Genomic DNA, 10,216 nt, shown 5'->3' on the forward strand with positions numbered 1-10,216 from the left:
AATATCTAATTGAAGAACAATGGTTTAAAATTTTTTCAAAAAGTAAGAAAATACTTAAAATAAAATTCTATTTATACTAGTTAATTTAGTACATATATTTCAACTACTTAAAATTAGTTTGTCGCATAATAAAAATCATAACATCGGCAAAAATCATTAGAATCAAAACTTAGATTTCATGTGTCGTGAGACAAGCTCCATATTTATTAAAAAATTGTTTCGATCGTTACACTTTGATCACATAGTATCAGTACTTTTGATAGACGTATAATTAGGTTTTTATAATAAAAAAGACAAACCAAACGTCACTTAAAAAATAGTTTTTACTTTGCTAAACGTTCCGAGCACGGTAAAAAAATAATGCACACTATTGTACACAGGTACGCACAGTGTCGACCACTGTATCACACTACAACAGTTTCAGTTTAAAAAAACGGTTGTAGTGTTAATCTAGCGTCACTATAAACCTGCTGTGATTAGAATGCATATATATCAAATTAAGTCATAAAATTTTGTTCTTGATTAATGTTAACGGTTACATGAAAATTCGAATTCCGACAACTCAAATTCTTAAAAAGTATTTTTATTGGTCACAACTTGAAAAATAATATATAATTGATAAAAACAAAAGCTTGGACAATTAAATTCTAACAATTCCAGTTTTGACAACTCAAACCCCGAAAATTTAATTTTGGGCAACTCAAATTCCGACAATCCAAGTTTTGAAAACTCAAATTTTTTACGACAAATCAAACTACGGCAGTTCAAATTTGGACAATTCAAACTCGACAACTCTAATGCGTCAATTCAAATTTATGAAACCCGATTATTCAATTTTAGAAAATATAAACTTTGCCATTTCGAATTCCGACAATTAATATTTTAAAAATTACAGTTTTAGTCATAAAATATTTTTTAAATTTGTGATATTAAAGTTTTGACCGAACTTTTTTTAATTATCTTGAAGAAACAAATTTTGCTTTAAAAATGTTTGTTAGAAGTAAAATCATGTTTTTAAATTAAGCTATTATTTAGATATTAACAATAAATTTTCTTTGTAATTTTAAAATAAAAAAATGAAGTTGTCACATCAGTTTATACTTCAAGAAAAAAAAAACCTTTGAGGATTTCCAGTATAATTTTTGTATAACTCATCTTGATTTGACTTGAACATGTACGTACACAACATATTAAGCGCAGGTACTTATTTGATAGTTTTTGTGGCATACTTACAAATATAGAATAAAAATGTATCTTGTTTTTTAATTTACATTTTTTTTACCAATTTTTTTTATTTTATTGACTTAATTTGTAAAGTGTACTTTTGAAAGTTAACTTATTTAGATTAACTGTGACAAACAAAGCAATTAATAAAAACTGTATATAATAACCTTTTAGGAATTATTTTACTTAGTTAATTTTTATTTAATATTTTTCTCTTACTTTTATCGTATGTTTTATTTTTTGAGGTTTAAAACGTTTAATTAGAAAAATCAACTATTTTTAGCTCGTAATAGATTGTAAAAGCATGTGGTGTACGGCTCAAAAAACGTTATCAAAACCGTACACCAGGTCCTGAGAACAAAATTTTTAAGCGCTTTTTATTTTATCGTTCAATAAACGATATATACTAATTTTGATTCTAAATATCTTTCATTTATTTAAACACTTTATTAGATTTATTTAACAACTTAAAATCTTTAATAGTGTACTATTGGAGTGCAACATTTTATTGTTTTTAATAAAATGCAAAGTAAAATATAAAACGTTAGAATTAAATGACTAATAAATACTTTACAATACTGCGACTACACATTAATTTGTGCTTTGAGGTTTAAACAATAGTAAAAAAAAATTTTTATTATCTTTAAAGGGTTTTTATCAAACTCTGTAAAGCGTTCATTCTAACGCTAAAGTATTTAAAAGCACAACAAAATTAATTGAACAAATATGCAGTAATCAAATAAGCATGTTGTATTTTAAAACTTTAATAAGTTTAAACGCATATAAGCTTAAAAACAACAATTATAAAGATGCCTTACAAAAAAAAATATCAATTATCTATCATTTTGCTCCTAACAATTTTTGTATTTATTTTTGATTTCAAATTTATTTTTTGGAATTATAAAAAAATAAATAAAGCTGTCAAAACTTTATTAGAAAGAACCGAAAAGGCGATGTTTTGATATAAAAAAAATCTTAAATTTTTTTTCAAATTCCTCGATTTTAATTATCGGAATTTAAATTGTTAAAGTTTGGGTTGTCTAAATTTGAATTGTCCGAAATTGAATCGTCAGAATTTAGGTTATCGGAACTTGAATTGTTGTAGTTTGGAGTGTCAGAGTTTGAATTGTAAGAAATTCTAGTTCTATGAATTTGAGTTTTTGGAGTTTAAGTTGTCGGAAATTAAGTTTTTGGAATTTATTGTCGTAATTTGAATTGTCGTAATTTTAATTGACTTTTTCCCTAACTCATATTCATAATCTCTCCCTTGGAAAAGAACAAATCCTCATTAAGAGAATCTCAGAATATCTAGTATAAGTTTTGCGGTTCCCAATTAAAAGTAGAGAAAAAAAGGACTGAGGGGTAAATGATGAGATATTTCAAACTTATACTAGATATTCTGAGATTCTCTTAATGAGGATTTGCTTTTTTCCAAGGGAGAGATTATGAATATGAGTTAGGGAAACCTAAAAGGCCTAAAAAATTGTGAAAAACCGATAATCTTTAAATTTGTGTTATAATTTTCAAAACTAATGCAACTTATTCAGTCCAACTCTGGATTGAAAACAGTAAAACCAGCTAACACATTTGTTAGGATTTTAAGGTTTATTGCCAAAGGTGTTTTGAGCTTTTTTTTTCAGGTTTTCTAATTTTTTTTTCAAGTTTTTAACAAACAAGTTTTTTGGTCTTGTAAAATTAAATTTTAGATAAAAAATACTTTAAATATGTTTTTTAATTTTGATAATTCTACAGATTTTTTTTCTATATGAGAGATTTTTTGTATATCTGATTGAGATTTCATTACTTTAAATCTAAAGATTCCAGGTTTTAGCAATTTTCGTTGAAAACTTCAGATTCAAAAAAAATTCTCAAATTTCAGGTTTTTTGGTAGCCCTGTTTAAACTATTTATTCCGGAATCTTTTTGTTATTGCACTCCGCAAGGTTTAGTAATATAGAGTCTGTAAGTTAAGTTAGAGGTTTTTATGTTGTACACTAAAACTATTTTTTACATTGCTTATTATATTCTTAATTTGTGAAATGGTAATGTGGTCTGTCTCTTTAATTTGATAAATTTTTATGTTAAAATGAACAGATTCAAGGTTTCATCAGGAGTTCTTTGTATAAAGTTTCTAAATTTTTATCAAGAGTATCTTTAATTAGCTTAATGTATATAGGATATCAGTCCTTTAGTTGCTTTATTTCGTTAATTACATTAACTTTTATCTTTTTAAGCTTTCTGACATACAAAATTTTAACTCAATATATTCTAGATAAAGGATATTTGACTTCAGTAGATGCGTTTTAGTAGTATCATCTTTAGATTGCGTTAACTATAAGGGTTAAAAGATTTTAATTGCGTTTTATCAAGTTACTTCAATCAAGCTAAGTTTAAATTCAAGAAATAAATGTAAAGTTTATATAGTTTTTAAGAATAAGGTACGATTTTACTAATAAAATATTTTATGAAGTAGGATAAAATCTTTTAAAGTAACATTACAAGGTTAACTAGACTTTTCTTAAAATCATTACAAGGTTAACTAGACTTTTCTTAAAATCATAACAAGTAATTCCCTGGACAAGACATTAAACTTTATCCGTGGCGAACGACTCGATAACCGAAAGCTTTTTTGTACACCAGGTCTTTGAACCAAAATGTTTGAACGCTTGTTTTTTTTTTGTCGTTAAATAAACAATTCAATTAGTTTATTTATGTATTTACAAGTTTAATTGTTACATACTTATTTTAATACTGTGTAATTGTGTTCAATGTAACAGTTAAAACATTAAAGCAACGTCAATGAACTAATTCAAACATAAATCAGATTTGTGCCACAGGTAACTCAGTAATAGCTCTGTGATATTTATTTTCGTCGGAAGATTAAATACGTGCATTAATAAGTCATGGAACTTAAAAACTATTTAAAATGTCAAGAGTCTAGCTATTTCATTAAATAAATACAATCATAAACTAACAATTCTACAAATATACATACTAGGTTGAAAAACATTTATTTTATGGCTAGTAGTTTTCAAAGAGCTTTATTATGAATATATACAAAAGCCCCTAATATAACTATTAAAATTAAGCTATCTGATCAGGGACAAAAGCTTCAAATGTAGATATTTAATAAGATTTGCGATACTTTGTCAAATTATCGTCAAACAATGAAAAAGTAGTACTAAAAAATTAATTTGCAACAAATCAACAATAACTATTAAAAAAAATGAAGCAAATATTTTTTTCAAATAGTTAGCAAAAAAAAAAAATTAAAAGACGAAATTGATTGTTTATTATATAAACTTAAGAAAATCTTGTATTATATACAATTTCTTTTCATTTTAGTAATCATTCCAATTTGAATTTTAGTCTATAATAAGATAATTTAAACTTACTAGTTATATTAGGAGCTTTTTTTATATTTATAACAGAATCCGTTTTCAAAGTGTCATTTGAAAAAGATTTGCTTTTTAGCATGTTGTTTTAAATTTCAGCTTATATTTATTTTTTGCTACTTATGTTCCATCATGATCAATTTATATACTTAGTAAGAAAACTTTCAAACAAAATTAAAAACTTCGTCACCTTAAATAAATTACGGCGATTCATTATAGAAATTTTTTAATTTAAAAATTTTTAGATAAAGAAGTCATCAACTAGAAAGTATAAGTATTAAAAATTATTATCTAAAACAAATAAATAAAACAAATAGTTTTTTTATAAAAATAAAACTTTATTTTTGTTAAGTAATTTCCCATTAACAACCAAGTGTGACTACAACTTGATCTCATTTAACATTAAAACTGAAAATCAAAAAATACCTAATTCTAAAGTAATTTCATATTATTTTAAAAAGGCTGATTTAAAAAATGTTAACAAATACTTGTCAAACATTGATTGGACTTCATTATATAATAAATCAAAAAATCTCCAAGACTTTTATGACCAATTTATCGACTTAATTCAAATTTCAGTTAAACTCTTTATTCCACCTTATCCTAAAAATAACAAATTCAAAAAATATCCATCTAACATTAAAAAACTATCAAAAAAAAAAATTATTCTTTACAAAAAAAGTAAGAAAAATAAATAATTTTCCAAAGATTATAAAACTAAATCAAAAGAATATAAATTAGCTGTTAAAAAATACAATTTAGAGTATGAAAAATACTTCTGCACTAATCCAAATTTAAAAAAGTTTTATAGCTACGTTAAATCTAAAGTTATATTAAATACTTCTTCATTGCCTCTTTTATTTGATCACCATAAAGACAAAACAGTAAGTTCAGAATTTAAAACAGCCGTACTTTTTAATAAAAAATTTCAAAATGTATTTAAACAAGATCACAATCATCAAAGTTTTAAACAACTCCAAAAAAATGCAGTAAAATGAAAAGTTTTTTCATAAGTTATAAAGACATAAACACATCGACTAAGCACCTTAAAGATAAAATCATCAGAACGCCAGAAAGATTCCACCTTATTTTATTAAGCATGCTATTTCATCACTAGTTTTTCCTTATTATTATTTTTTAATTGCTCCCTAGCATTATTAGAAGTACCAAAACAATGGAAAACATCTTATGTAATTCAAGTACGTCAAAAAGTTCAAAAAGGTAACAAACATGATCTTTTAAATTATAAGCCAATATCCCTAACCAGTACGTTTTCCCTTAATTTTTAACACATTATTTCTCAAGAAAAAAAACCATCTTTCAGACTTTAATTTATTAAACCAAAAAAATTTAGCTTTGTTCCTCACCGATCATCAGGAATTCAACGGTTTTAGCCAGTATTTATTTCGGCAATCATCAACAAAGTTGAGATGTTTTATGCCATCGATAATAAACAATGAACTTCACCGTACGACCAACAACAACAGCATCTCAACATGTCTCGGATGCTGTTGTTGTTGGTCGTACGGTGAAGTTCATTGTGAATTCAACTATTGAAATGTTTACATACTTGGTTAATAATTTACTTGAACAATGAATCAGTCACAGTGGTCTATACTGACATCAAAAAAGCTTTTGACTCTGTGCAATAGGTTATTAAAATTTTCGACTCAATATGGTTTTGATGAATTGGTTAAACGAATTGTTAAATAATAGGTCACAAACAGTAGTCATTAACAACACATTATCAGATCCTCTGAAAAATCACAGTGGAGTATTGCAAGGTGGAGTCATTGGTCCTCTTCTTTTTTAAATTGACATCAACAAAATTACTTTAAATACTCACATTCAAAGCGAAATAAGTCTATTTGCAGATGACACAAAAGTATTTCGCAAATCAGAAACTTTTTTACAATTAACATTAGATAATGTTCACGAATGGCTAAAAACAAGAAAACTTGATTTAAATCCAAAAAAATGCCAAGTTCTAACCATCAATAAAAATAAACCCTTCCCTAACAATCTTTTAATTAATAAAACTAAAATACCAGCAGTAATTTTTTTTAAAGACTTAGGAATATATCTGAAAATCTAAAATGAAACGAACATGTAAATTATTTATATAAAATTTCTCAAAATTCATCTTATCAAGTACTTAAAAGTTTTAAGACCAGTTCTGCTAGTATTCTTACTAAATTATTTAAAATCTACGTTCGCCCTAAACTCGAATACAATATCCCAAAATGGTTCCCCTATTTAAAAAAAGACATGATTAAAATTGAGTCTGTGCAGAGAAATTTTACCCTTTTTGTTTGTAATAGATGCAACATTTCAAATACTTCATACAAAGATAGATTGGTAAAGCTCGGATTGGAGTCTCTAGAATAGGGGTGGGCAACGTAAATAATTGACAATCCAAAAAAAATAAGTTCTTAGCGGGCCGAAGGATTTCGAGTAAGTGATCTACCGGATTCAGTTGGATCCTTTTTTAGATCCCGATCTTTATACAAAAATGATATCCGGATCCGGCTAAATACTAATTTTAGACAAGGTTTCGTGTCTGGTTAGAACTAATTTCAAAAGACTTGGATCCAGCTGGATGCTAATTGATTTGGTTTTTAAAATTTTGAATAAATTTATTAATTACCAAGGTTCTCAAGTATAAAATTTTAAGTTAATTTTTATTAAGTACTCTTAATTCTGTATTTATTACAACTCTGGACCGAATTAGTAACAGTTAGTTTTATAAAAACAATAATTTACTTACTAAAAGTTACTCGAGCCTAAGATTTCAAACTAAAACATTAAAATTTTTTAACTATTCGAAATTATCTAATTTTGGTAATCGTTGGCTCGAGGCTTCATAAATAATATTATTCAGAAATTAACTAATATTACAATATTAAACTCCTATCGTTTTATCTAAAAAAAACTTATAAAGATTCATTCAAAATTTTGTTAGATTGTAAACTGTTATTACAAACATACACAAATAAATTTCCTAAAAAAATCCTAAAGTTTATGAGATATTGTTTTGAAATATTGTCATCAGTTGGTCATCATTAAACTAAACCATTTAATTAATCAAAAATTCCTTAATTAAAATATCAATACCAGAAAAGAGTGCAAACAGTAGTCTCAACTTGGAATATTCTACTAAAATGTAAATTTGAGCAGTTTTACTTAAAGTAGGTGTCAATTTTATCAAAAAATAGTTTTCTTTTCATAAGAACAACTCACTACACATCTGGAAAGAAATCAATTTTTTACATGTCATTTTTTATGAAAATCATTATGATAGGTAAGATCATCAAAGTTAGTTCAGCAAACAATCTTTTTGGATAATTTGAGAAAGAATTAATTCAACTGACTTGAAACAGAACAAGGTACTATAACAAAAGAGTGTTTTTATTACTACAAAAATTAAAAGCCTTTCTTAAAAACGTTTTCAGGTTAAAGTCTTACAGTTTATTTTGTGAAAATAATTTAAAAAAGGTTTTGTACAAATTTTGTAATATTTACATTGGCTTGTAGGATTTCATATAATTTTGAAAATGCCTAGCGGGCCGGATTCCATTTAAATTTATAAAAGGTTTTGGGGCCGGTCATTTTGTCTCCGGACCCCTACTCGAGAATATAGCAGTTTGATTTGATAACACTTTTAAAAACTTTTAATGGCAAATACAAAAAATTTTTAATCAGTTTTTTCTCAGACCTATTATAACTTGAGAGGAAATGAGAAAAAAATAAAATGTAAATATATTTTTAATAACAGTCAGTGTCAAAATTATTTTATCTGCAGAACAATAAATATGTGGAATAAGTTACTGCAGGATGTGGTTTCGTGTGGGAGGGTGGAACATTTTCGACTAAAAGTAAAAAAAAAAAGATTTAAATAATATAAACACCAGTTAAAAACAGTGATTATCGATTAAAAATTTATGATAATGATGGTTAGAAGTAATTTTTAATTACTTATTTCAAAGTATTAGTATCACTGAGAATAATTCCCTACGCCTTCCCCCTACAGATTATAAACTGTTATATATAATTTTTGTAAATGTGTAATCTTTTATAGTCAATACATATGTTTATATATGGAAACTTATTTTTTTTGTGCATACTAAGTTATATTTGATCTCACAGGACCATTTGTTTGTGTTTTTTTTTTGTGTATTGTTCAAGCGGCTCAGGTTTTAATGCCCGAGTCCATCTTCGCACAATAAACTCCAATAATAATAATAATTTATACGAAAACATCCCTGATGCTTTGATCTAAACAAGTACTTACAATGCTCAATGTAGTAAACTTCCATAAAACTCATGGCATAAATGTTCTTTATAGTTATATACTTTGATTTTACTGCAAAAACTTCAACCAAACTAAAAAATATTTTCTATAAAAAATGTAACAAATAAACGAAAGCAATAAGTGAATTGAATTTATTCAAATGCATAAGATTTTCAACTATATTGACGACTAGGCATGCTCTAAAAGTCATATAAACATACTTTTCAAGAAAAAATTCAACAAAAAGTCATGACAGGTTTATTTACATAAAAAAATATGAGTAAATAAAAATGAAGAGCGTTGCTATTATTATTATTTTTGAATAATACAAAAACTTTGACAGTAACCAAACTTAAAATTGTTTTATACTAACTTTATTTTAAATTTATCTGATCAAAACAAAATTTTGCCTTTTAAAGTGAAGAACAATCTTTTATAACAAAGCAGCATAAAAAGAAACAAAATTTATTTTTGTTGCTTCTTGGGCTCAAAAAAAAGAGGAAAAAAGAAACCAACAAACACTAAAAACTATTAGTTGCTAAACTAAAAAACAACAATTTTCAGTGAATGATTTGCTGTATGGCTTAAAAGTCTTACTTTTGCCAAATAGAACTGTTCAACTTATTATAGAAGATTAATTTGTCAAAGATATTTAAATAAATTTATACATAAAAGTTTGAAACATATTTCAAGTTCATAACAAAGTATATACATTTAAAACTAACAAAAACTTTTTAAGTGTTTAACTGCATAAAGTGCGAAAACAAAAAACTAGAGATCAGCACAGTTAAAGTTGTCAGAGGACTAGGAAAAAATATTTGGTAACAAATTTTATTAAAAACTTACTTGAATTTGAATAGCTTGAACGTTTAAAATAAAAATAGAACTAATATCCAAAGGCTTCTCGTTAAAAATTTGCAAAATCATGCCGATCAGAAGCCCGCCAAATTTTCGCGCGCCTTTTTGGAGAAGATTGCACAGAACAAGAGTTGAATGAAAAATAAAAATTCTCTCTGATTGGTTGCCGGATGTCGAACGGAGAGCTCTCATTGGCTGCTTGATGTTACCACGTGATCGCTTATAAAGTCCATGAACCGTTTGGCGTACTGTGAAGGGCCGATGCTGGATATTTCTGCTCCGTGCTAAAGTTGTTTGTGTAAAAAAATAGTTAAAATAATGAATACTAAACTGATCTTAAATTTAATTTTGGGAAACTAAAATACGAAAATATTTAAAAACTTCATTCCTGTATGAACTTGGTGATCGAACAATAATGTTACAATTGTTAATGAGCTATAAAAAAAAAA

The sequence above is a fragment of the Thalia democratica genome, chromosome 2 (assembly GCF_965202585.1).
Source record: "Thalia democratica chromosome 2, ktThaDemo2.hap1.1, whole genome shotgun sequence".
Classification (NCBI taxonomy): domain Eukaryota; kingdom Metazoa; phylum Chordata; class Thaliacea; order Salpida; family Salpidae; genus Thalia; species Thalia democratica.